Genomic DNA, 22,363 nt, shown 5'->3' with positions numbered 1-22,363 from the left:
GCAGTCGCATCTCAAGGAAGATCTGAACCTCGCACATGCCAATTCAGGCCATCGCTTTTGGGAGAAATGCCGCCCCCGCACGGGAGAGTAAGCTCCAGTTTCTCCCCAGTGGAATCATGTGAAAGCGTACCCCACCAGCAGGGGAGATAAAGCCCGGCAAGTCTCTGCATCCATCACCTCTGCAGCCTGATGACCCTCGGGGTCCGAGCGCGTTCGTAAGTGGCTGAGGGNCATCTATCTCAAAGGCCCGTGGGGCATGTAAATGACTTGGTACTAAATCTTCGGTGGCCCGGTGTAATTGTGGTCAAGAGTAACAAAGTTAGAAACGTTCGAATGTACCATATGTTTGCACGTATAGGAGGATTAGGAGGAACTTAACGGAGGACCGTGGGGGAGAAGAAGGGGGGAAATAGTGGGGGAGAGGGAGAGAGGCAAACGATGAGAGACTCTTGAATGCTGAGAGCAAACTGAGGACTGATGGGGGTGGGGGGGAGGGGGAAGATGGGCATGGAGGAGGGCGCTTGTGGGGATGAGCACTGGGTGTTATATGGAAACCAAGTTGACAAACTATTTGAAAAAAGAAAGAAAGAAAAGAAAAGAAACGTTCGAATGTACGATTTACCCTGGGGTGGGGGAAGATAAAAGATATAGATTGCAAACTACAGGAATTCAAACTTCAGTTCCAATGCATTCCCATTATGGATCTCTTTCTGTGCCCTCAGTCTGGGGGAGGGAATGAAGAATAAGTAGGTGAAGAGGGAGAAGAGAGAAACGTGGTATAGACCTTTACATAGCACGCCCTCTTACGGGTAAGCACCGCTATGCACCAACAGAGCATTAACCTGGGTGGGGCTGGGGCTAATAAGCAAGGAAGTGTAGAGAGAGGAGGGGTGAGCAGCTCCCAAAGAATTTTAAGGTGATCTGGTGGCCGATGGAGACTTGGGCTGCAATCGGAATAGGAGGCTTGGATTTAGGCATTGTGGGTTGAAACGCTGAGGAAAAAGTATTACCGACACCAGGCTGGGAGCAAAGTGTTGTGTAAGAGATAAAATAAAAGAGAGGGTTAGGGAGTGGCAGGAAATAGGGATGGATCTCCGGAGACAGAGGATCTTAGAAACAAGAACATTTATTGAGCCTAACAGAGCCAGTTCTAGAGTAGAGGCATGACATACCCACAGGGATTCAAAACATTTCCTGGCAAGGCGGTGTGGGGGAGGGGCGTGGCCCTTCTTAGAAGGAAAGGAAAGCCAAGAAGCTATTGCCCAGATGTGATGGGTGACGAGGACCTGGACCCAATTAAAGAAAGAAGGGAAGGGAAAGCCACCATATTAATGAGAAGGGAAAAGGTCAAAGATTAATGGCAGAATGAAAGTGAAGGAGAGTCGAAGGTGAGTCTGAAAGTATCCACTTAGAATACAAACTGTAGCCATGGGCAAGAGAATGGGGTCACGTGGTGAGTCAGATGCTGCACTCTTGAATCTGAATCCCTGGCGTAGGAGCCCCAGAGGCTCTGGAAGCATCCATTCAGGCAGTAGTCCGTCTGGCAGTGCAGATTTGGGAGGCTGTCCACAGAAACAACTCTGAGCCCACTGAAAAGCTGGACTTTCTCATTTCTGTCACATCAGACCTCACGTAGTAGATTGATTCGAATTTTATTTCATTATCCTTGTTGTCTTATCCCTTTAAAAATAGTAAAATTTAATAGGCTATCCGATTACCTGGCAAATCATCACATCTGGATAATTCCCTAAATGGACGGTCGTTTCCCAGACAAGGGCTTAAAGAGTAGATGGCAGAGAACATTTTTCTCAGTCCAAGAGTCCATTTGTGTTGGACATGGAGTCTGCAACTCTGGTCAGGTTACAATGTTAATAAAAGCGATGTTCCCTGTAGTAAATTTCAGTGAGTAATTCGTATGCAACATACACACTGGACACATTCAGTGCTGTTGCTAACATTGAGACTAGCGGGTAACCTCAACTCCTTATTTGCTGACGGCTGACGTGCTGAAATTTGGAAATTCCTCATATTGTAGCAAGTCTTAGGTAGGAAAACAATACCTAAATTGGTAGAAAGTACTAACATTATCTTAGACGACCTCTCGGCCCCCATACTGACTTAGTGGGCAGAAGTAGCTATCTATTACAAAATGCTTTGATTTGTATATAACAAAACATCACCAGCGTATCCCCTTGCTTTGCAATATTTCCAGTGTATTCTTTTCCTTCTTTTTTTTCTGTCTTTTTTTCCCCCCAAACCCAAGTGTCGACGGCTGACTTTCAATAGGTCACAGTGCCAGGGAGTTACTCTGTTACAGACAAAACTCCAATCTTTTATCTTTTCATTCCAGATAGAGTAGGTAAGGAAAGAAAATTCTGCTCATTGCCATACAGTTGGGTACATGTACTGTTCCTCTTTTCTAATTCACACTTGTTCTTCACTTACACAACAAGCCTATATTCTTAATCGTGTCAATTCCCACTCTATAGTTGAGGGCCTTAAGGAAATGCAATGATATACATATTTACAGAGCAAGGTCAGATATCAAAACCAGTTCCTCATGCTATTAGATCTATAAGATTTTTTCTTTAAGCTATTAAAATAATGAGCTGTCACCTTTCTAGACTTAGTAAGCTATTCTGGGCTGATCTTTTGGACATGCCTGTGAGCAGTGATAGAGACATGACATGAAGCAGCAGTATACTCCTCCAAGAGGTTCTGGAACAAGGTCTGGTGGCACCCTGGTATTGAAAGAGTGGAAGCTCTTTGACCTCCCTGCAAGGCCAGGAGCCTGGGAGAGGAGTACATGTCCCAAGAAGACAGAAGTGGAAAAAAAGCCAAAACACAAAACGAAAGAAAACAAAAAAAAACGCTGCAATGATTGCAGGGACAGGAGAAGTCTGAGTAGGTATCTTGTATATTTCACTATTTCACTATTCTGACCCAAGGAACGTGCCCGTCAGTCAGGCCTGGGGTGCTGTCAAAGAAACACATGGACAGTGACAGGCCTCGTGCTGAATGAGAAGTTTGACATTTTAAAGATCTGCCAGCAGTGATTTATTTGTCAGAAAAGCAAGTCTGGGAACTGTTTATCGTGCATGTGAGTATGTGTGTATGTTTAATCCTGGGAAAGGTATACGTTGTTTTCCTAAAAAAGAAAAGAACCCAAAGGTCAAAGATGGAACGGATTTGGCTCAAACTCTCCAAAAATAAATAAGTAAAATGCACCACAGGAAAAAATGATCTCTGGGTTGTAGCCATGTACTGAGTCCTTAAAAATAGAGATGCCCTAACATTTGACCATTAGGGCATACTTTTTGACAGAAGACCAAATACATTTGTAACTTAATAACCAAGTGTTGTTCTTACTATGTTTAAATCTGTTTCTTTATAGGGTAAAATGGGATCCTGCCTTCAAATAAGGGGGCAGGAGCATCCCCACAGGGCTATTTCATTCATACAACCACATTTTCAATATGTCAATTAAGCCATTTACAAAAATAAGGCAATGTAAAAGCAGTGTGTTCTTGAAGGTTCCATCAGCCTTAAAAATGAATGCACCCAAAATAAATGGTAGTTTTTCAATCTCATCTTGTATTTTGGGGTAATTGAGGTAATCTTGGGCTTTTCTTTTGCTCAACTATGTTCAGTTTTTCTGCATTATTAGAAACAACTGATACTAGAAATTGGTCGGTTAAACTCACTGAGGGCAAACTCTGAAATCTAAGCGTCTCTGCTAACATAAGCTTATGTCTGCAAATTTCCTGTTCTGGTACCTGGAAGGCAGATCTCCCTACGGTAATTATCTTTTTGATAATTTTGTTTGCAGCTCTCTTTTGTGACCTCCCTTCACTCTACCAGCCGCTTTTAACTTAAAAGCGCTATAGCCATGCCCCTCCCCTCCCGCCCTCTCATGTTGGCATATTTTCAAGCACAGCCAACAGTTTAGCCGAAGGAAAATTCCCACTTGTCAAAAACAGACTCTGACTTGATCTCTTTTTAGAATGAGCCTTTTAAATACAGCTCTGCTTTAAACAAAAATAAAAATAAATACAACAAGTCTTCCTCTAAAGGGAAGGTAGCTAAGGAAAATAACGCTCATTCAAATCCTTGACATTAGGACATAAAGAAATCTTCCTGAGAGGCAAAGCCCCAGGTGACACCTTTCGTTCCAGAATCCAACCTACGCCTGTCTGATGGGCTGGTGAGCTGGATTANTGTTCATGTCTTCTGCCCATTTCTTCACTGGGTTGTTTGTGTTTCGGGCGTGTAGTTTGATGAGTTCCTTGCTGGATTACTTTTAGGTTACTACTGGCCGAAGTGACTAAAGCAAACTTCTTGGGAGGGGAGGCACCTCACACCATCTTAGCTGTAAACTAGAGAGTATGGCAACTGGACATCCAGTTCTCCCAGAGCTTACATTTGGCACCCAAGTCTCCAGTGCCAAATACGGCTGTCGGGATATAGCCAAGGGGCTTGTGGTTATGATTAAATTTCAGTAAGGTTAACACCTTAACGTGGTTCAGGGCAGTATCACGCTAGTCGTTGGGTCACTTAAAATGGGGAAGGAGGCACATGCCGGATGTCTTAGTCCATTTGGGCTACCAAAACAAAGTGCCACAGACTGCGCGGCTTATCAAAAACAGAAATCGAGTCCTCACGGTTTTGGAGGCTGGAAGTCCGAAATTGGTTTGCCGGCACGGCTGGGTTCTGGTGAGAGCTCTTTACCGGGCTGCAGACGGCTGTTTTCTTGTTGTTCCTGCTCATGGCCACATGGAGAGAGTTCCCGGGGGCTGCTTCCGGAGGGCACTGATCCCCTTCACGAGGACTGCACCCTCAAGACCTAATGACCCCCGTAGGCCCTACCTCCTGATACCTTCACATGGGGAGCTAGCGCTTCACCGTATGAGTGTGGAGGGACACAGCATGTAGGTCATCGCACCAGGACTTGAAGGCAGAGGATTTCCCGTGGACCCAGGACAAAACAAAGGAGCAGTGGTTTGGGTGCCTGAGCCGGAAACAGCAGCCATGGCCCCAAAGAGCCAGACACCCTCGTACAGCTCTTGGGGGGAGGCTGAAGGACCCCGGGGAAGCACAACGCTCTCCTAAAGTAGGTTGGAGGTCATGGAGCAAGTCCTCCAATGGCAGGAGGAGCAGAATGCTGGGGCGTCTGGTTTATCAACATGAGTGGATTTTAAACCTCAGGCTAGGTGGCTGTGTTTATTGGGCCTTTGGAAGACACTACAAGTGCGCCTACGAATGCCCTCTAGTGTTCCTATGGAATTTTCTCATGAAAAACAATTTAATCTCACAACCACTTAGGTGCCTTTTTTTCCGTTAAGAAATGTCCCAAAACTGAGTTGATCTGTCCTACACTCATCGCCATCTTCTCTCCCCCACCCTTATTACAGCTTTGCAAATTATTAGGCAAGAAAGAAAAAAAGAAGAGAGATAAAAAGGAGGGAAGGGAGGTCAAGCACTCAACAAGCATGAGCCGGGGCTACGTCTTAGTTATTGTGTCAGCAGCTGCAGATACAATCATGAGCTAAGGAGGTAGTTTCTCCCTTCGTGGAGCCTGCGATTTGGTGAGGACGTGGGTGACAGACAAGCTAGCAACCTGGTAACAATATAATTAATGCACAAACTGATAAGCACCAGGAGCAAAACCAAGAAGGCGTGCCTAGAGGATAATGGGAGTGAATATTTTATATTCTAAAATATAAGGTGGGTAGGCTTTTAGGAGATATTTTTCTTCAAAGAATACAGCCATGTGACAAGCCAAAGAAAGAAACACTCTTCATGCCATAACTTAAAACTATATATACAGTCAGAGCGTGTGGGTGGCTCAGTGGCGATAAGCGTCCAACATCCACTCAGGTCATGATCTTGCAGTTTGTGGGTTCTACCCCCGCGTTGGGCTCTGTGCTGACAGCTCAGAGCCTGGAGCTGCTTCAGATTCTGTGTCTCCCTCTCTCTCTGCCCCTCCCCTGCTCCTTCTTTCTCTTTCTCCCCCCGCTCCAAAATAAATAAACATTAAAAATTTTTTTTCTAAAATATATGGTTGTAAACCTATTTACCCAGATCTGGAAAGCAAGGGATCCTATGGCTTGTCTGGGCCCATTGACTTAGAAAAGGTCAATTTTAGGGGCTCTTGGGTGGCTCAGTCAGTTAAGCATCTGACTCTTGATTTCTGCTCAGGTCATAATCTCACAGTTCATGGGTTCGAGCCCCACATTGGGCTCCATATTGACAGTTTGGAGCCTGCTTAAGATTATCTCTCTCCCCTTGTCTCTCTGCCCCTTTCCAGTTCTCTCTTTCTCTCTCTCTCTCAAAATAAAGAAACTTGAAAAAAAGAAAAGGTCAGTTTTAGTAGAAATCACCAGTGTACACAGAATCAAGTTAGGGCATTCACACTCCTAGAGTGTATTTTGTCATCTGTGTAACTTTCATAAAAGCCTCCTTCTTACCACAACAGTGAGTTACCCGTGCCCATGGCCTTGATCGTTTCAATTCCGTCTGTTCAGGAATGCCCTCGACTATTTCCAGTCTTAGCAGTCTTCAAGAGAACAACTTGAAGGTTGGAAGTGAATTTCTTGTCTTCTACTTAGATTGTTTAAAACGTGACTGATTGACTTAGGGTGACCTTTCTGGTTTTTATTGTTCTGACTTATTAAAAAATATGTCCTTTTCCCAAAGGCCTCTGGGCACATGCACAAAAAAATCGAAATATGACAAGTTAAATTAAAACCAGCAGATGAAAGTTCAAATACCCTCATAAAGGAATAAAAAGATGCCAAATAGCGTTACTGGAAGAAGAAAAGTAAACCACATGGATTACGCTTAGCCCAATTTTCAACTGGTTTGCAAGGAGGACTTGTTCAAAGTAGGTCTTAGAGTAACTTCCTGTGGAATCCCTGAAAAACTTTTGCCACTGCTTATTATCATACAAAATCAGGGAAATAATGGTAATTCCAGAAAGAGATGGGTTCTAAACTGTAATTCTTTTAATAATAATGTTGGGGTTGTTGTCCAGTCCTTAGCCCCTGTGTGATCTCATGCATTTGCGTCTCACTCTTGCAAGGTGAGAGATTAACCCTAAACATAGTGAACATTTCTCTCTTGAACCCTAAATTTCTGCTGTCAGCCCAGTCCCGGGATGAGTCTCTTTGAAAACCAGTTCATACGTGTTGGGGCCGGGTATAATATAGGCATTAAGAGCATGAATTCCAGAGAGAGATATCTGGGTCCAGAGCCTAACTTTTCCACTTGCCTGGAAGACTTTGGTCAAGTTACTTACCATTTCTATGCCTCAGTTTCCCCAACTGTAAAATGAAGATACTAACAGTGTATCACAAACATTTATGGGGACTCAAAGAGTTGAAATGTATAAACCTATATGAGAGCCCATATGAAAAGAAATATAGGGGCACCTGGGTGGCTCAGCTGGTTAAGCATCTGGCTCAGGTCATGATCTCACGGGTTCATGAGACTGAGCCCCATGTCAGGGTCTGTGCTGACAGCACAGAACCTGCTTGGGATTGTCTCTCTCCCTCTCTCTCTGCCAGCCCCTTGCTTGCATGCATTCTCTCTCTGTCTCTCTCAAAAATAAATAAATAAGCAATTAAAAAAAAAAGGAAAGCAATGTTAGTGTTAGTCACTGTTATTACTTACACTTCTGCTTGGTTATGGAATGACATTATCTTTTCCTCTCAATTATCCACATGAGCCTACCCTTCACCAAGGACCTCAAGTACTCACTGTGTGCGGGACCCTAGTCTATAGATGATTATACTCTTTTTTTTTTTAATGTTTTTTATTTATTTCTAGGAGAGAGAGAGAGAGAGACAGCGTGAGCAGGGGATGGTCAGAGACAGAGGGAGTCACAGACTGAAACAGGCTCCAGGCTCTGAGCTGGCAGTCAGCACAGAGCCCGACGCGGGGCTCGAACCCACGAACCGCGAGATCATGACCTAAGCGAAAGTCGGACGCTTAACCGACTAAGCCACCCAGGCGCCCCTATAGATGATTATACTCTTAAGCACTGTGCCCTGCTGTCTTGGTTGAGCTTTCTTAATACTCCTTTGGGCAATAGCAGTTTGTAGAGAGGTTATCACAAAAATCACGAGGTTTTCTGGGTAACAAATGATGTTTTAGGCATATTAATTTAAACGTTATGTAAGTGAGGGAAAGACAGAGAATAGTTGGTACTTAACTGTATTAGTCTACATATGAAAAAATAAAGATCAGAATTAGGGTGGTACAGGGGCACCTGGCTGGCTCAGTCTGTTAAGCGTCTGATCCTTGATTTTGGCTCAGGTCATGATCTCACATTCTGTGAGATTGAGTCCCAAGTGGAGCTCCTCGCTGTCAGGGCAGGATTCTCTTTCTTACTCTCTCTCTCTGCCCATCCCCCTGTTCATGCTCTCTCTTTCAAAATAAATAAATAAACATTTTTAAAAAAAGAAGTAAGGTAGGGGCACCTGGTTGCCTCAGTTGGTTAAGCATCTGACTTCAGCTCAGGTCATGATCTCATGGTTCATGAGTTCGAGCCCTATGTTAGGCTCGGTGCTGACAGAGCAGAGCCTGGAGTGTGCTTTGGATTCTGGGTCTCCTTCTTTCTCTCTCTCTCTGCCCCTCTCCCATTCATGCTCTGTCTCTGTCTCTCTCTAAAATAAACATTAAAAATTATATAAAAATAAATACAAAAGAAGCAAGGTGGTACAAGGCAATGGGTAGTCAAAAGTTCTGTTTTTAGTGTGATGTGTGTAGTTGTGATTTTTAAAAATCTATGCCTCTATACTTTAAAATTTTAACTTTGCATATCTGGGTTAGTGTCTTAAAACCTCAGCTATTATGTTCTCAAGTATTGTTTCTTTTCCACTCTCATCTCCTTTTTTAAAAACATTTTTATTTTAGTTTGGGAGAGAGAGAGTGTAAGTCCAAATCGGACCCTGTGCCCAGAGCAGAGAGCTTGATGTGGGGCTCGAACTCGCTAACTGTGAGATCATGACCTGAAGTTGGACGCTCAACTGACTGAGCCACTCGGGTGCCCCCAACTCTTATCTCCTTTTGAGACTCCAATTGGGGTATGTTTGACCTTCTCATAGTATAGCCTTCTAGAAGAGTTGAATATTCTTCTAGGGAAATATGGCTGTCGATATTGGCTACCAACTCATCTCCCGGACATTGGCTCGACGATTCCTTAGTGACTTATAAATGCTCCAATGTCTTTAAGACTATGGAACAAAATACTTTGTCAACTTTTTAAAATTATACTCAGCAGGAGGGTTAGTGGAAATATCTAATCTGGCATTATCAGAGTTTGAGTCTGGATAATTTAGGTGAATTATGGTTTGCCTTTTAGAAATGTAAAATTCTAATGGGGGACTTAGTTTGGGGAAAATGATTTAGCTTTGGATATTTTGAATTTGAAGCAATATTTATACACACATAGAGTTGTCCAATAGTTGGTTTGAAATACAAGAGAGAATCTTTGATAAATAAGTCAACTGATTCTTGCATTAGAGAAGAATATTTACTAACGCATTTATCTCTTGCTCAGAGGTCCAGATTGCAGAAATAATAGGTGACTTGCATGCTAAGTGGTTACTAATATTTATTAGTCATGAGCTTAATGTTTTGCTTTATATATGGTATATGTATATATGGTATATACACACACACAGTCTCTCTCCTTCTCTCTCTCTCTCTCTCTATATATATATATATATGGATAATCTCTTATTTTTAAATATTCCATTTTTAAAATGAGGAAACAAACCCTATGGGCTTAAGTAACTGGCAGAAGGTCACATATCAGCAAAGTGGTAAAACTTGAGGATAAATCACACAGAATGTCTCTCTGATTCTTAAGAACTTACTTTTCTGGGGCACCTGGGTAGCTCAGTCTGTTGAGCCTCCTACTTCAGCTCAGATCATGATCTCACAGTTCGTGGGTTCGAGCCCCACGTTGGGCTCTGTGCTGACAGCTCAGAGCCTGGAGCCTGCTTCAGATTCTGTGTCTCCCTCTCTCTCTGACCCTCCCCTGCTCACACTGTCTCTCTCTCTCTTTCTCAGAAATAAATAAAACATTTTAAAAAAAAGAACTTAATTTTCTATTACTCCATTTCTATTTTCTAGATTTGAGGTAGGAAACTATCGTCAGACTCTTTGAAAAATCAACATAAGGGACATTCAAACAAGTATTGTCACCACGTGGGCATGTAGACAACACCTGGTGGGGACAAGCAGACCCAGGGACCAGGCTGTGTGTCTAAAAATCATTCTCCGATAAAAGGAGTCATGGCCCCTTGGAGAAATGGCCATTCTAGGGCTGTGAGAAGCAATATGTAAGATCAAACTGGAGCATCTTGTAGTGTAGAAAATAAGGGAGGGCTCAAAAAAACAAACAGATGGGGCCACGTCAGGGGACCATGAGAGTCAACTTAAAGAGCTCCCAAAGGTTACTTGGACCCAAAATAAATAATATAGTACCGGATTATAACCCAAAGTATAAGTCATCATAATCCCCGCTATGGACTGAATTGTGGCCTCCCCCAAGCCCCACCAAGTTCATATGTGGAAGCCCCGTCCCCCAGTGTGGACGTCTGTGGACTTAGGGCCTCTAAGGTGGTAAATTAGGCTCCTGGGGTGGGACTTTAACTCCATAGGAGTTTAGCCCAATAAGAAGAGGGACAGAGAACAGAGACACCAGATCTCAGCCTCTCTCTCTCCCCGTCCCCTCTCTCTCTTTCTCTGCATGTGCACAGAGGAAAGGCCAAGTAAAGATACAGTGAAAGAAGGCCATCTGCAACCAAGAAGAGAGGTCCCATCATACACCAGCCCTACTGTTCCCTTGATCTTAGACTCCTTACCTCCAAACCTAGAAGAAAATAAATTTCTTTTTAAGTCATCCAGTCTCTGGTACTTTGTTATGGGAGCCCCAGCAGACTCCTACAAGTCCATGGTGATATAAATAAATGATTTAATAAGTAAAGAAGTGGAGAGAAGAGACAAATTCCCATATGGAAGAATTAATATATATATAGACACTTCCCCTTAAGAAGGTGAAGCATAACTTCCTATCCCTTAAATGTGGACGGTACACAGTGACCTTGTACCCAGTATGGAAAGGGGGTAAATGTTCAGAAGATTAACATCATCAGTGGAAATTCACGTTGATAATGAATCTCTATCATGACTCATGACTTTATTCATGACTCATCCCGTTGTGTCATGACCACAGTTACCTCTGTGGTCTTTTTCCCCAAAACTATAATTCCCCTGGGAATAGTGGAATCCAGAGAAGACCATTGGACAAACCCAAATTGAGGGACACTCTACAAAATACTCCTCCAGAGTGACAAAGTCGGCCAAAAGAAGCAGTCTAAAAAAGGTCGCCCCTTAGAGGACTCTCAGACATGACAACTAAGTGTGATGCGGTACCCTGGGTGGGCGCCTGGAACACACAACGGACTGGGTAAAAATGAAGGACATCTGAATAAGGTATGAGCTTTGGTTAGTGACATATCAGTTTGGTTGGTAAGTTTGAGAAATGTTTGATACCCGAATGTAAGCTCTTAACAATGGGGGACACTGGGCACAGAGTATTATGTAGAAACTATCTGTACTATTTTGTTTTGCAAATTTTCTGTAAATCTAAAACTATTCTAAATTTAAAAGTCTATTTAGGAGCGCTTGGGTGGCTCAGTCGGTTGGGCGTCTGACTTCAGCTCAGGTCATGATCCTGCAGTTCACAAGTTCGAGCCCTGTGTCAAGCTCTGTGCTGACAGCTTGGAGCCTGGAGCCTGCTTCGGATTCTGTGTCTCCCTCTCTCTCTGCCCCTCCCCTGCTCACACTCTCTCTCTCTCTCTCTCTCTCTAAAATAAGACAACATTAACAAAAATTTTTAAAAATAATAAAAAAGTCTATTTACAACAAACAGGCAAAATTGCATATTTGTTCCATCTTTCCAAAGCTTCTTACATTGTTTCTCTGAATGCTCCAAAGTGAAGTTTTTAAAAATGTTTTTTGTTTATTTAATTTTTGAGAAAGAGGGGCCACCTGACCGAACCACCCAGGCGCCTGCTCCTCCTGCAAAGTGAATGTTATGCCTGAATCGTGAGTCCCCAGAGACCCCCAAGGAGCCAGCACCGATGCAAGAACAAAAGGGTCTTTATTACAAGCTCGAGCAGGGGCTCACCTGTCTACCGGCACAGCGGCAGCAAAGTGAAGCCCCGAACAGTGGGGAGCAGGGTTTTTATGGGGGAAGGGCGGGGGTGTTACTGTGCACACATTGTACGTTTTGCATCATTACATAAGCACCAATCATAATTGTACAATACCCATAGTAACAGTTTTGACCATTCGGTATCTGCGAGGCGTCCGTTACTTTGGCGGGACCCAATCACGACCTTCGAGAGTCTTTTAAAATGACCAATTATGAGGTGGGCTCAGAGAACCTACGTGGGGCTTATGCAAGAGGTGATTGATTGGCAAGTTTGTACAAAGTAACTACCTGCAGTTCCCAGCCCTGACTCGTCTCCAAGACCACAGGAATGTTACACATTTCTTTTGATTGGCAGATGCGAGGGCGGTCCGAGGGGGGCTTCAGCTGAGGCTTTTCCTGGAACTGGGACAATGTGCAGCCCGAGGTTGTTTCTAACGGAGGACTTCATTTCAGGCTCCTCATGAACTTTTATTTATTTGCTTTATTTTGGGAGGAGAGTTTAGTTTTTTTCTCACGGAGCAGCACCCATGTTTGCAGATAATATTGTGCCACATCTTGGCAGAAGCCCTCGAGTTAAGGAAGGCGGGGGGGGGGGCGATGCAGAGGGAGCTGCTCAAAATGGAGCACGTTTATCTATGTGAATGACGAATTCCTGCAGGACACTTTTTTTTAAGTTTATTACTGCGAAATTCAAAGAGTGCGCATGCGCCAGCTGCGGGAAAGCAGAGAGACAATCCCTGAGACAATCCCTAGCTGGCTCAGAGCCCCAGGCAGGGCTCGAACTCAGGAACCAAGAGATCGCGGCCTGAGCGGAGATCAAGAGTCCCTTGCCTAAGGGACTGAGCCCCCAAGCACTCCTGCCGGTATACTTTAAAGATACCTGTGCAGTCCCTGTATGTGAGACGTCTGCACGGCCTCATCCTTCTCTCCCTTAGTCATCAATTTCTTTCTCCCTTTGTAGAGAATCTCTGAAAATTCCTGAAAACAGTATTTGTGTTTAGATGTTTTGGATTAAACCCTCTATTGTCTTTTTTCCTTTGAATCCTCGTGTTCTCCCTTTTCCCACAGAGAGACTCCCAGATTTTTCATTTTAAGATTATGTTACTGAACCAGATGATCCAACTTCATCCTTTGCTTCTCAGGCTCCAAAGGAAAAACAGAAAAAAGGAAGGAGCCCATGCTGTGGGGTTTAACAAACACTTTTACCTCTTCCCTTCCAGACCCTGTCAGCTGTGCTGTTCCAATAGCACTCAAAGTAGATCTCCTACTCCAGACCATTCCTCCTGGGTTTTAGTGCTGGCTAAAAACTTGCTCCAGCTGTACTGGCCTCTGATTTTCGTAACCCTTTCCTCTTCTTTACGTTTTGAGAGACAGAGGAGAGGGGATTGCCTCCTTCTTCCCCAAGGTGTTTATCAGCCGTCCGTGCTGTGCTGGCCACCTGGATTACACCTGCCTGCCCAGAAGCTGCAGTCTAATGGGTGGGCGACAGCCACGAAGCACTTATTACTGCTACAAGCGTTAGTTGCCTCTGTGATCCCCTCTTAGTCCAGATGAAGTAGCCACTATTGTTTTCCTCATTTACTGCCACACAGATGCTAACTGACTTACCCAATTCATGCAGCTGGTGAGTGAGGGAGACGCAATTTAAATCCAAGGGCTCGGTTTCCACAACACTTGTATCTCTAACCGTTAAAAATATTGGTAAAAATTGTTCTTAGGGGGTAGCTAAACATTGTCCTGTTTCTGTCTTTCTCTATCGAATCTAAAAAAGTGCATGCTGCTTCAAATATATATATATATCTGTAATGTCTTTACTATAATTCCAAAAAGACAAAGCAGTTCTTTTCTAAGGATGCAGTTGGCATTCAATAGTTGCTTATGTAGCATAGCGTCCATCCCTTCTCTTTCTCATTTCTTTTTGTAATGTATGTTTGTTTGTCTTGAGAGAGAGAGAGAGAGAGACAGAGAGTGAGTGGGGGGCAGGTCAGAGAGAGAGGGAGACACAGAATCTGAAGCAGGCCCCAGGCTCGGAGCTGTCAGCACAGAGTTCGACGTGGGGCTGGAACTCACAAACTGCCAGATCATGACCTGAGCTGAAGTCAGACATTTAACTGACTGAACCACGCAGGCGCCCCTCTTTCTCATTTCTATGGGGGGAACTCGCACCCCCTCTACCTTCCGACACCTGCCTTATGAGCTTCCAGACATTTCAGGTGGGATAGACCTCAGGTTAGGCTCTGATTGGCGCTAGCCAGACAGCACATCTTTCTGGCCACATGATTGGTAGGGGTGAGGTTAGTGCTCAGGTATAAACCAATAGTGAGTCTTTTTCTCCACACTGGGAAGGAGGAAGCACGCGCCGTAATTGCTGGGGGCCGGCATCATGGAGGAAGCGCCGAGAGAAGCAGAGATAAATGGAGCCAGAGTTTTGGCTGGACCACACCTTCCATCTGCCTGGCTTCTCATCTTTTGCGTGATGTGAGTCATAAATACTCTTTATTATTTAAGTCACTTGAGTTGGAGTTGGAGTTTCATTGGAATCCATGCCATCTGATACAAATAGTTTTTATACTAGACATATACATTCTAAATAAGTAGGTTTTTCAAAACAAATTTCGCTAGAAACTAGGGGAAAAAACCAAAACGCACTAACTGATCTAGAAAGCTTCGAACATTCAGAGAACATTTGCAGACACACGTGAATCTCTGACTTAGGTGGGGGGAAAAGATGAAATCCACGTAGCCCAGTGATTACTCAGTTTCACACATGATGATAATCAAGACCGTGAGTTACTAGTTTGGGGCCAGATGTAACAGATGCTTAGTTAATTGGCCCACAATATGCTGGTTTCAGATTGTAGCATACAATTGCCTTGGATTTTGTTGCTAAAAACACTCCTGTCTTTGCCAAACAACACTGTTTTGGAGGTTTGCCACCACAAACACAGAAAGCTTGCTGTGATGAAAATTTGTTCTTTTGGTGGGACCATGAGACACCACTAGATTCTAATAACGTGAGAGGCCAGACATATCAGCCTATATGTCTTCGATTAATCACATCCTACCGAGTAAATTTAAAAGCACAGCTTCACTCTCAGTAATCAGTAGCTGAGAGTGAAGATAATCGTGATGTGATTAGAACTTTAAAATGTACAGGAAGCTGCATTCTGTCTACGAGTTGAGCACACATCCAGGGACATTCCCTCCGTGTCCAATGTAATGTTCCGTGCAGATATCACCCTCTGTGGACGCATGACCAAAGCTAATCGAGAATCAGTTGAGATGTAGCACAGACTTTTACCAAATAGGGAAGACACAGTTTGGAGAGGATTGAGCTCTCTGTCGGGAGATATCCCCGTAGCTTTTAGCTTCACATTAGCTTTATTGGCCCATGATGCCTGTAGAATAGTGTAGTGAGAACGGCTGCCTTCCGCTCTCCTCTTAGAATATTAAGAAAATAGAGGTTTGGCTCCAGTGGTAAAAACAGAAGAGGTTAGAAGATTTTACCTTCCATTTTTTTTTTTTAATATTAACCACTGTCTCTGATAATTGGGACATAGATGGGCATAAATCATGTATTTATTCCCATAGGAAGAAAACATATCTGGATCTCTTCCCTGTTCTATTAAAACTGATGAAGGTGAAGTTCATGTCTAATGCAAGTATAACTTCACATATAAGCAGCGCCTAGGCTCTGGACACACTGTACCCTCAAAGCTAGTTTATATGAGTTGTCTTGAACTTGGAACACATTTTTTGATGGGAACAAATGTGAGTCAAAAAGCCAGCCCACCTAGTTTGTTCATAATGGCCTTGTAATGAAACAGTATACCACAAACCCTAGCCAAGATGTTAAAGGTGCTTCTGGGATGAAATGGTTCAGACCACACTGGGTTGCTCTCCTTCTCCCTGGATGCAGTGGTATTGAGGTCCTTCTTGCCTATTCCTTAGGGACATAGCAGAGTAGTATGGAGAACGTCACTGATGGATAGGAATAGGCAAGTCCTAAGGGCTCTGCTTATGACTCCTCTCTTTTAAAAAAAAAAATGATTTATTTTTGAGAGAGAGAGCACGAGCAGGGGAGGGACAGAGAGAGAGAGAAAAAGAGAAAGAGAGAATCCCAGCAGTTTCTGCACTGTCAGCCTGGAGCCCAACACAGGGCTTGATCTCAGGAACCATGAGATCATGACCTGAGCCAAAATCAAGTTGTGTGCTTAACCAACTGAGCCACCCACGTGGCCCATGACTCCTCTCCTTTTTAGAAATTCTTCTCTTCGGGGCGCCTGGGTGGCTCAGTCGGTTAAGCATCCAGTTCTTGATTTGGGCTCAGGTCATGATCTCACCGTTTCGTGGGTTTGAGCCCTGAGTCAGGCTCTGTGCTGGAAGCACGGAGCCTGCCTGGGATTCTCTCTCCCTCTCTCTGGCCCTCCCCTACTCATGCTGTTTCTGTCTCTCTCAAATAAATAAATAAACTTTAAAAAATTTACCTTCATGGACATCAAGGATATAGGTTTGGCCTAAGGTCACTTCATAGACATGGGAAATGATAGGGCATAATTCAGTACAAAGAATTGACACAATTGTGAATCTTGACACAAGCCTGGGCTCTTCTGATTTTACAGAACACCTCTGAGTTCTGTAGATGAGAATTTTCAGTGCCTACGACCATCAGAAAAAGAAGCCAAAATTGAATAGATGTATACTAACGCGACATGAACATCACTGTGACAAAGGCCTCCTCATAATCTTACTTTCCTTTTCAAGGCAAACAAAATTTGAATTCTCTTTGAAATGTGAGCAGAGTTAAACTTTTATTATTTGTGAATTTTAATTTAGTTCAATTTTAGGAAGTACACATTGATTTTTCTGTGAAAAACTGAAGTATGCATCTTCAATATATTTTGTCAATGTGAACAAAAACCTTTCTTCAATAAAATAAAGTACATTATATGTACCTTTTGGTCTGCTCATAGTTAAAGGAGAAGACCTGGAGATTTTTCTAGCAGCACTCAAAATGGTGACTTTAAGACTTATTTATTTGAAAGGACTAAATTCCTCTTTTAAAAATGACAGTTCCTGTTTGAAGATGACAAAAAACTTAAATAGACCTGTCGAGGGTTTATGTATATCTTAGCAGTTTACAAAAGAGAAATGTTGCAAATATATAACATTTATACATAAACATAGTTTTATAATACTTATATATTAGATATTACTGAAGGGAAATATGCATTGTCAGTTATCCAAGCTAATGATAATCCCAGATGATGAAATTATTATTTCTTATTAGGACACTAGGGTCCAGGTTGTCATTAATGAAAAAGTAGACTGTGTAAACACGTTCTTCAGGATTGGGAACGCTACCTTCGATGTTCTTTGAAACTCTCTAAAAATCCAGTCTCTTGCTCTCCACCTTTTTATGTGTATCATAATACTATATTTTATCCTTGGGCAGAATAACTACTCACTGGTCGTCTATCTTCCCTTTTGTCTTCTGATTACCCCCAACTACTCAATATTGTAGTAATTCTCTTCAAATGTTAACGTCTCTGTCAGTATCCTGTGCTACTATTAATTCTTTCTGCTATTCCCACTGTAATAATCTTGGCTCACTTCACCAGCTTTCTGTTAGCACAGGCTTCCTGAAATTCCACCATGCTCCAATCTCCTTGCTTGGCAGGAAAGAACCAAGAACAGAAGCATTGAATAAGCATCGCCTGAGCACATTCCAGGAGGTCAGGCAGTATGCTAAGTGCTGGGGACGAGATACATGGTCTCTGCCCTACAGGAGTCAAAATCCAGGGAGATTGAGCAAACTGGTCAGATGTTCCAGGAGCTTCTGTCCTCTGCTAGGAAGGGAAGGGGCTGTTGTAATGAATACAGTGGGGGCTACCTAGCCTGCCATATTTAGTTATCAGATGTGTCCCCGAGCACTGTATGGGCACTAAGGAAACATGCCAAACCAGTCGCCCTTGACACAGCGACAAGCAGGCATGCAAAGATGGTGGCCATTTTATAAACGCATTCATTTCAAAATTAATCACCCTGAGAACACCCCAGTTTTCCTACCAAAAAACCAGCCCCATTCTTTTCTGACCGCTATGATGATGATCAGTACTTTGAGGAAAACTGCTTTGGACTTTATTTAATCACTCAGTCACTTGGCTAGTTCACATGTCTGCCGAGCACAGGTTGTCACGTCCCAGATTCTGGGCATTCGGCTGAGAACAAGACAAAGCCCCCACCCTCAGGCGTTTGTAGTCCATTGGAGGGAGTGCAGATGGGAATCCATTCTGCTGTCCCCTGCCTTATTTCTCTTAGGCCAGCTCTCATTTCCTTTAAGTCCTATGAGTGCTATAAATAGCTGGTTCGGTTTGCTTGGTGGGGCCAAACTCGGAACTCCTAACTTGAAGGCCCCAGTGTGTGACAAGACCCCTGACTGTAGCTCACTTAGTGGCAGTAACAGTGGCTTCTCTGCTACTGTGGTGGATTTTACTGGCTCTGTGTGGATCACTTTTCAGTGGAGAGACAGTGGTAACCTTAACGACCTTGAATGGAGTCACAATAGTATTCTTTTGCCAAGTTCTTGTACAAGATAGACTGTCTGCCATTTGTGTGTGCTCCTGGGAAACTCATAAAGGTGGACGTGGTCCATAAGAGGACTGAGAGCTTTTCCAGAGGTATTTTAATTTGATTTTTGGGAAAACACAGGAGAAGCCAAAGCCTGGGATACAGCCTTCAAAGCCTTTAAGAGCAAATAATCCAGCAGAGGGGGGTTTGAACTGTGTGAGATTCCACTCCTCCTTCATCCTGACACTGCCTACACCTTGCTTTAATGCATTGAGAACATGACGCATATCCCTCTATCCTTGTTCAGGACCCTGTGCACTGGAAACAAGGACTTTCTTCAAATAGCACCATCGGGTTTTCTCATTATTTCCTACACTGTGGTTTCCAGAGGGAATGAATATCATCCTGGTTGGGTTGGTGTTTGTTTGTTTTTTGGTTTGGGGCCCATCTATGCCTTCATTTAGCCACCCATCTACAACCTGGGGGAAAGAGAACACCCCTGTATCTGACCCTTGAGGACCTGTGGTCTTCTACATTCATTAGGGTGCCCACTTGGCACTGTGATGGTTAAGTTTATGTGTCAACTCGTCTAGGCTGTCATGCTCATATATTTGGTCAAGCCTTCTGAGTGTGTGTGTGAGGGTGTTTTTGGATGGGATCATCTGGTCATAATCTCATGGTTCGTGACTTCAAGCCCTGTGTCGGGCTCTTTGCTGACTGCAGAGCATGCTTGGGATTCTCTCTCCCTCTCTTTCTGCCCACCCCCTGTTCATGTTCTCTTTCTCTCAAAATAAATAAACTTAAAAAAAAGATATTTAAATGTTATCCAGCAAGTCTCTTAGCAGCCTTAAGTCTGCCATGACATTACACTATGTTGCCAACTAATGGGTATGTCCATGAATTGACTGACTGATTTATTTAGAAGAATTTGGACCATTGGAACCCATTCTCCTCTTGATCAAATTGATCACTTAACTCTAGGAACTTTAAAATGAAATGTGACCTAATTATTGGAAATTGTGGTCAAAGAAGGAAGCGGTGGTTAACAGTGGACTATCTACCATCTTACACCCAAGCTCCCATTTTCATGGATAGGGATGTATGTGGCTGGCAAAGAGTTGATGCTAATAATCTCATACCCTGGATTAATTTCACTCAGATAGCCTCTTTTTCCTTGCTTTCTCTGTGGAAATCATCCAGAAAAAGTTGACTCTATTAATTGACATGTTTCCAATAGTGGTCACATTTTTCCAAGGACTCTGCTTTCTTATAGTGCCCACCATTCCACTGTCCTTCCCTTCTCATTACTATCAGGGCAGAGCCTTGTTCTCACTGGTCACTCTTCTTGTTCTGATATCGAGTGTTTACAAGCCATTAGTCTGTTTACTCAAGTGTGGTCAGAAGTACAGTGACTCTAATCTTATTGGTTCAACTTTATTTAACTTTCTAAAGGAACTGCTTCGGAATAAACGCTCTATCTGGCTAGACTAAGCTGACCAGAACAAGGTTATATGATCGAGTATATATTTTAAAACATTTAAAAATGATCAATTTCTAACTTTAGACACATTCACAGATTCACTAAGCATATAACAGCTCCATAAGTTACATGGCCCCACATATCATAGATTATCTGGCCTCATAATACTTGTACAGTTTGACCACATAATATCAGAATTTAGTCCTCATTTCATCTCCCAATTTTATAGAGCGTTGATCTAGAACAGCAGTTCACCACCTTGGCTGTGCCTCTTTTGAGGTTTTAAAAGATACCATCTCTAAGCTTTGTGCTAAAGTTCCACCTCTGAATATTATGACTCAGTAGGCAGAGGAGGAGGCCCACTGATCTATAGACACAAAGTCCTAGGTGATTCTGTTGTTAGACCAAACAGCTGACTGTTGTTAGACCTTCCAAGTCTGGTTCCATCTGTCTACTGTATACAGATGATCAGCCATGTGGATTATATCAATTGATACTCTAATATTAACTCCAGAGTAGAGCCCCTTACTAAAAGACACATGCACTACATATTCCTAACAGAATTCAGTTGTAATGACTCACCGTAGCTCACTGGCCAGAACACTCCTTTTGTATCAATCATTGTTCCATTCCTCCTGGTTCCCTGCCCTCCCTGGCACTGCTATTAACCTAACAGCTGGTCAGTTTTAAGGAAGCTATCCTTCTACACATAGGAGGAGTTCCATAGCTAATGCTAGGCCCCTGGGGGAGGGAGTCAGGGAGATTTGTGAGTCTGGGCTTGCCTCCAAAACAATGTACATTCTGCCCACGCCAGCTGCTGGAAGACCCCGACTTCTGAATCTCCAAGGTAATAAGAGAAGTTGTCTTCAAGGTCTTCCTGCCCCATACAGTCTATTCATGTTTATCTTCATCACCAAAACTCAAAGATTCCCTTCTCTACCTTGGATCCTAAAGTGTGTGTTAGAAGACATTCTGGGAATCCAGTGGCATTAAAATCAGCCACTGGGAGGTGTCTGGGTTGAAGAGGTAGTTGGGGGGAACCCCTATCCCCTCAGCAGTGTTCTAGGGAACATTAGGGTTTGCCCTGGGTAGTGCCACCCCTCCGTTCCTGGTGGGAAAGAGTCAGAGCAGGTGGGAGGTGGTATCAAAGTGACTCATTCCACTAAAACTCAAGGGGGCAATTGCTTTTAATAAACGTTATTGCCACCACTTTCTTTAGCTTTTGGGGTGTTCCCAGACTCTGTGCCCACCTCCTGGTTCAAATCTTTTCACTTAGGACTGGCTTCTTGCCTTCTAGCCAATGGCCACACTCACATTTGTGTTTTCTATGTCTTCTTTCTCCAACCCTACCCTCTTGGAATAAAATTCTTAATCAGATGTAATCAATTTCTCTCTAAGGTGCTGGTTCTTGGGTGTCTAGTGGTCAAGCAACCTTTTTCCCAATACCCCTCCCGGGTTCCTGGGATGGATCATCATAACTCAGGCCCAGCACCCAAACTCCCATTCTTTGGGTAGCTCAAGGCGCTAGACCCAAAACAGGACTCCGTAAGAAAAAGTGATACTACTTCCCACATTTAGGAAAGAAACTGTAGAAGAATACTGAGCCCCAGTAGGGTTTCTCCCTCTGATTCCCCTCGCAGTTACCGCCAGTACTGAGCCATTTCTTAATTGCTTTGTTATTGTTTAAGTCTTGACTTCTTATTTCTTTCACGTTACTAGATTGTTAGACCTTTGAGGGTAAGAATCACATGCTATATCTACTTTGTGTCTTCATGGTATCTGGTAGTCTTCTACTTGAAATGAAGGACAAATATCAATAGATATATAAACACTAAGAAGTATGAACATACACATAACTAGTGCTATCTCCATATACAAATATAGAATTAAATGAGATGAGCTCAGAGGTTTTTCTAGTTAAATGATGAGTGACCTCTAGAAAGGCAGGAAGGGTCTACTCAGTGTTTTTAGTAAGGTGTGGTGTCTCACGCATTCAACAAAAGCCTTTTTTGTGAATGGTTGAACTACTCTCAAACAAGAGCTCTAAGCAAAGAACTGGAGATTCTTCCAGACCTCTCCCCCAA

This window comes from Crocuta crocuta, unplaced genomic scaffold, assembly GCF_008692635.1.
Source record: "Crocuta crocuta isolate KB4526 unplaced genomic scaffold, BGI_CrCroc_1.0 scaffold32, whole genome shotgun sequence".
Classification (NCBI taxonomy): domain Eukaryota; kingdom Metazoa; phylum Chordata; class Mammalia; order Carnivora; family Hyaenidae; genus Crocuta; species Crocuta crocuta.
This window is presented reverse-complemented; position numbering follows the sequence as displayed.